Genomic DNA, 6,306 nt, shown 5'->3' on the forward strand with positions numbered 1-6,306 from the left:
CACTCTCTATGTTATCTATCGCTCTCTGTTTCTCTCTCTGTATCACTCTCTATGTTATCTATCCCTCTCTGTTTCTCTCTCTATCGCACTCTCTATGTTATCTATCCCTCTCTGTTTCTCTCTCTATCTCACTCTCTATGTTATCTATCCCTCTCTGTTTCTCTCTCTGTCTCACTCTCTATGTTATATATCCCTCTCTGTTTCTCTCTCTCTATCCCTCTCTGTTTCTCTCTCTATCCCTCTGTTTCTCTCTCTATCCCTCTCTGTTTCTCTCTCTATCTCACTCTCTATGTTATATATTCCTCTCTGTTTCTCTCACTCTATCCCTCTCTATTTCTCTCTCTATCCCTCTCTGTTTCTCTCACTCTATCCCTCTCTATTTCTCTCTATCCCTCTCTGTTTCTCTCTCTATCCCTCTCTGTTTCTCTCACTCTATCCCTCTCTGTTTCTCTCTCAATCCCTCTCCTTTTCTTTCTCTCTATCCCTCTCTGTTTCTCTCTCTATCCCGCTCTGTTTCTCTCACTCTATCCCTCTCTGTTTCTCTCTCTATCCCTCTCTGTTTCTCTCACTCTACCCCTCTCTGTTTCTCTCACCCTATCCCTCTCTGTTTCTCTCACTCTATCCCTCTGTTTCTCTCACTCTATCCCTCTCTGTTTCTCTCTCTATCCCTCTCTGTTTCTCTCACTCTATCCCTCTCTGTTTCTCTCTCTATCCCTCTGTTTCTCTCACTCTATCCCTCTCTGTTTCTCTCTCTATCCCTCTCTGTTTCTCTCACTATCCCTCTCTGTTTCTCTCTCTCTATCCCTCTCTGTTTCTCTCTCTATCCCTCTCTGTTTCTCTCTCTCTATCCCTCTCTGTTTCTCTCTCTATCCCTCTCTGTTTCTCTCTCTATCCCTCTCTGTTTCTCTCTCTCTATCCCTCTCTGTTTCTCTCTCTATCCCTCTCTGTTTCTCTCTCTCTATCCCTCTCTGTTTCTCTCACTCTATCCCTCATCTCTATCTTCCTCTTTGTTCCTCTTTACTCACTCCCCTTGAAGCTCGCCATTCCTCTTTCATAATATGTCAAATACATTACCATCAGGCAGTACCAGGAGCAGCCCGACACCCAGCCAGGCCCCCTGCCCAGGAAAAAGGTCAACCTCATTAGCAGTCAGAGTGAGTGGTCGTCACTGGCTGATGCTGCTGGAACAGGGACAGAACCACCACGTCATCCTCTGCTGCCAGAGTCTGCCCCGTCCACTTTTTCACACCAGTCAGAGGCCTTTAAAACACGTTGTTGGAATGACATCATACACTATTGTGTACCCTATTACATCAGCATGGCTCATTAAGTATTTTTTGTTTTTTGACTCCTATTATTCTAGTCAGTGATTGGTTGTTGGGTGTCACATGATTCAAAGTTGGAGGGAACTGGTGCCACGGCCACTCTCTCTGTGTGTTCCCTACATGAGTTAATCACAAGCCTTTTAAACCACAGAGATCCTATTAAGTTCTAATATGTCATTCTATGTTTATATCTCACTGTTAGAGTGATGTCATAGGCTATACATGATGACATCAGTGTGGCTGGGTCAATATGGGAAAATGTTCATTGGCGCCTTTAGTTCCTTTACCTTGGTCAGATGTGTGTGTCCGTGGTTCAATGCTTTAATATGGCGGAACATGAGAGTTCAAGGGAGAGAGAGAGAATTTGACCCTCTCTCTGGTCCCTGCTCTTTTGGCCATTGGAAGAGGCACAGAGAGGAAAGGCCCACTCACTTCTGACGATGCAATAATCGCCTACAGTTTTTATATGAGTACACAATGAGTGATGTAGTTAAGTATTTATACAGCAGGATGTCTGATCTCCAGTTGGCTTTTATTTGATGTTATATGAGTATACAACCAGTGAGGTAGTATTTATACTGGCCGATTTCTGATCTCTGATTTCTGTTTGTTTCCAACTCTAACCACCAGATTCCGTTTGTTTCCCAAAGTGCACCCTATTCCCTATATAGTGGACTACTTTTGACCAGGGCCCACAGGACTCTGGTCAAGAGTAGTGCACTATATTGGGCATAGCATGGCATTTTGTGAAGCATTTTCAGTTCTGGTTTGGCAGTAGCAATGCGTACTGAGTACTGCTTATATAAAGCTTAGCTCTGACTTTCCTGAAAAGTCAACGTGCCTTATTATACATTATCACTGTATGTTTAGTGTTTGACTTCCTGGGAATTTACAAACTGGGTGGATCGAGCCCTGAATGCTGATTGGCTGAAAGCCGTGCTATATCAGACCATTTACCACAAGTATGACAAAAAAAAATAACTTTTTACTGTTCTAATTACATTGGTAACCAATTTATAAAAGCAATAAGGCACCGCGGGGGTTTGTGGTATATGGCCAATATACCACTGCTAAGGGCTGTGTCCAGGTACTCTGCGTTGTGTCGCACATAAGAACAGCCCTTAGCCGTGGTATACTGGCCATATACCACACTTCCTCTGGCCGTAATGCTTAAATAATGATCCCTGAGCACTGAGGGATGTCCATCCCTTCCAGAAGTGGAAGTAAAACCACAGAGTCAACCTTTGACCTTTCACCCCATGACAGTAGCTCCCCCTACTATCAATCCCTCTGCCACATGCATTTCATGTCATCTGGGTTCCTCCTGGAGGGTTGACGGTTAACTCAAGGAGGGGTGAGAAGTGTGTGTGTGTGTGTGTGTGTGTGTGTGTGTGTGTGTGTGTGTGTGTGTGTGTGTGTGTGTGTGTGTGTGTGTGTGTGTGTGTGTGTGTGTGTGTGTGTGTGTGTGTGTGTGTGTGTGTGTGTGTGTGTGTGTGTGTGTGTGTGTGTGTGTGTGTGTGTGTGTGTGTGTGCGTGAGTGCGTGCGTGCGTGCGTTTGTGTACATGTGTCTGTCTGTCATTGCTGTAGGACACAAAGAAATATTTCTGTGTCGAGGAACCCCAGGCGCCGGAGCGTCGTGCAGTGGAGCGACCTTTGGAACCATGCTGAGCTGAGGTTAGTCCCACCAGCCACATCTCAGTCATAATGAACCCCGGCAGACCACTAAAAGGCTAAAAGTCTTCGTCTCCCCTCCACGCCGTCGCCACTCCATAGCCCTAACTGTTCCACAGGGGCTAGCCCTGAGTAAGGGAGGTGGGGGGGCCTGCCAGGGTGGTGTGGAGAGAGTGCACAACAAGGTCATGGTGGGTTGTTCTCTCTCTCTCTCTCTCTCTCTCTCTCCCTCTCTCTCTCTCTCTCTCTCTCTCTCTCTCTCTCTCTCTCTCTCTCTCTCTCTCTCTCTCTCTCTCTCTCTCTCTCTCTCTCTCTCTCTCTCTCTCTCTCTCCCGCTCTCCCTCTACAGTGCCTCCCTCATTCTATTTCCCTGTATTCTCTGTGGACTGAACAGGGTTCTAGGCTCTGGGGTGATGTTTGGCTAGATATATTTTTCCTGTGTTACATAAGGAGAGCAGCAGGGAGGAGAAGAGATGAGAGGAAAGGAGTACAGGGCTTAGAACTGGGATCTGATCAGAGAAAATGTCTGCTACAGAGGGATTGTCACACACAGCCGGTGCTGTGATCAGGTGACACAGAGCTGAGTTTGTGTCCCCATAAAGCTCATAAGCTATCTGCAGGACTCGAGAGAGAGAACCTCCACTGAGACCAACACACACACACACACACACACACACACACACACACACACACACACACACACACACACACACACACACTTTCCTCCAGCAGGCCCACATTGTTTCTTTCACTGACAATAGATTCACATACATAATGAACCCAATTTATATCAAAGCATGGGCCAGGAGAGAGACTGGCCGGTCTCCAAGCCTCGCAGAGTAGGGCCAAAACCACATGGGAGAACAAACTCTATTCTCCCTTCATTTCTCTCTCTCTCTCTCTCTCTCTCCTGTTCTTTGTCATACCACAGAAGATATCAAGTGTGAGGGGAAGTCCATGTGCTGCTGATCATCTGCATATCGTCTGATCATCTGGGAATATCACAATGGTCACATAATATGCTGCGGTTGTACTGTCCGTATTGTTCTACTCCAAACAGCCCTGGAAGTGAAGATGAAGTGGCACCTGAGGTTTTAAATGTCTTCCTTATGGTGTCATGGGTTGTTTATGGTGTTTAACATGTGTACCAGTGTCTTCCTTATGGTGTCATGGGTTGTTTATGGTGTTTAACATGTGTACCAGTGTCTTCCTTATGGTGGGTTGGTTATGGTGTTTAACATGTGTACCAGTGTCTTCCTTATGGTGGGTTGGTTATGGTGTTTAACATGTGTACCAGTGTCTTCCTTATGGTGGGTTGGTTATGGTGTTTAACATGTATACCAGTGTCTTCCTTATGGTGGGTTGGTTATGGTGATTAACATGTATACCAGTCTCTTCCTTATGGTGGGTTGGTTATGGTGATTAACATGTATACCAGTGTCTTCCTTATGGTGTCATGGGTTGGTTGTGGTATTTAACATGTATACCAATGTCTTTTTTATGGTGGGTTGTTTATGGTGTTTAACATGTGTACCAGTGTCTTCCTTATGGTGGGTTGGTTGTGGTGTTTAACATGTGTACCAGTGTCTTCCTTATGGTGGGTTGGTTGTGGTGTTTAACATGTGTACCAGTGTCTTCCTTATGGTGGGTTGGTTGTGGTGTTTAACATGTGTACCAGTGTCTTCCTTATGGTGGGTTGGTTGTGGTGTTTAACATGTGTACCAGTGTCTTCCTTATGGTGGGTTGGTTGTGGTGTTTAACATGTGTACCAGTGTCTTCCTTATGGTGGGTTGGTTGTGGTGATTAACATGTATACCAGTGTCTTCCTTATGGTGGGTTGGTTATGGTGTTTAACATGTGTACCAGTGTCTTCCTTATGGTGGGTTGGTTATGGTGATTAACATGTATACCAGTGTCTTCCTTATGGTGTCATGGGTTGGTTGTGGTATTTAACATGTGTACCAGTGTCTTCCTTATGGTGGGTTGGTTATGGTGATTAACATGTATACCAGTGTCTTCCTTATGGTGGGTTGGTTATGGTGTTTAACATGTGTACCAGTGTCTTCCTTATGGTGGGTTGGTTGTGGTGTTTAACATGTGTACCAGTGTCTTCCTTATGGTGTCATGGGTTGGTTATGGTGTTTAACATGTGTACCAGTGTCTTCCTTATGGTGGGTTGGTTATGGTGTTTAACATGTGTACCAGTGTCTTCCTTATGGTGTCATGGGTTGTTTATGGTGTTTAACATGTGTACCAGTGTCTTCCTTATGGTGGGTTGGTTATGGTGTTTAACATGTGTACCAGTGTCTTCCTTATGGTGGGTTGGTTGTGGTGTTTAACATGTGTACCAGTGTCTTCCTTATGGTGTCATGGGTTGTTTATGGTGTTTAACATGTGTACCAGTGTCTTCCTTATGGTGGGTTGGTTATGGTGTTTAACATGTATACCAGTGTCTTCCTTATGGTGTCATGGGTTGGTTGTGGTATTTAACATGTGTACCAGTGTCTTCCTTATGGTGTCATGGGTTGGTTGTGGTATTTAACATATGTACCAGTGGAGGCTGCTGAGGGGATGACGGCTCATAATAACGGCTGGAACGAAGCGAATGGAATGACATTAAACACATGTATTTGATAGCATTCCACCTATTCCACTCCAGCCATTACCACGAGCCTGTCCTCCCCAATGAAGGTCCCACCAACCTCCTGTGGTGTATAGTCTACAACGTTTCAATAGGGAAGTGGTGGGTTAGCCTGGTCCCAGATCTGTTTGTGCTGTCAGTTAGGCGTGACAATGACCATAAGATTTGGCAATACAGCAGAAGAAACTGATCTTGGACCAGTCTAGTGGTGGAGCATGCGTCTCAACAGAATAAATGGCTTGTGATGGCTCTACTGTTTTATCACAGTTGCCGTGTGACAGAGCGAACTCAGCTCACAGTTCACACACAGCCCTGCCAGCACAGTACTAAGCTTCATTTAAAACTCTGGCCCTGCTGTCTCTCTGCCACTCTGCCAGCCAGTCTCCAGAAGGGGACAGCGGGAGAGAAGAAAAGGAGATGTTTCTTTCTTTCTGACCCACTGTATGTAGTTTGGCCATTCTCTCCAATTCAGAGACTCTCTCTTTCATGCACTTTATTTTCTCTGTCCCCCACGCTTCATATATCTCTCTCTCTCTCTCTCTCTCTCTCTCTCTCTCTCTCTCTCTCTCTCTCTCTCTCTCTCTCTCTCTCTCTCTCTCTCTCTCTCTCTCTCTCTCTCTCTCTCTCTCTCTCAGTCTTGTACTTCTCTCAAATGTTTTGTCTCTACC

This window comes from Salvelinus fontinalis, chromosome 34 (genome assembly GCF_029448725.1).
Source record: "Salvelinus fontinalis isolate EN_2023a chromosome 34, ASM2944872v1, whole genome shotgun sequence".
Taxonomy (NCBI): domain Eukaryota; kingdom Metazoa; phylum Chordata; class Actinopteri; order Salmoniformes; family Salmonidae; genus Salvelinus; species Salvelinus fontinalis.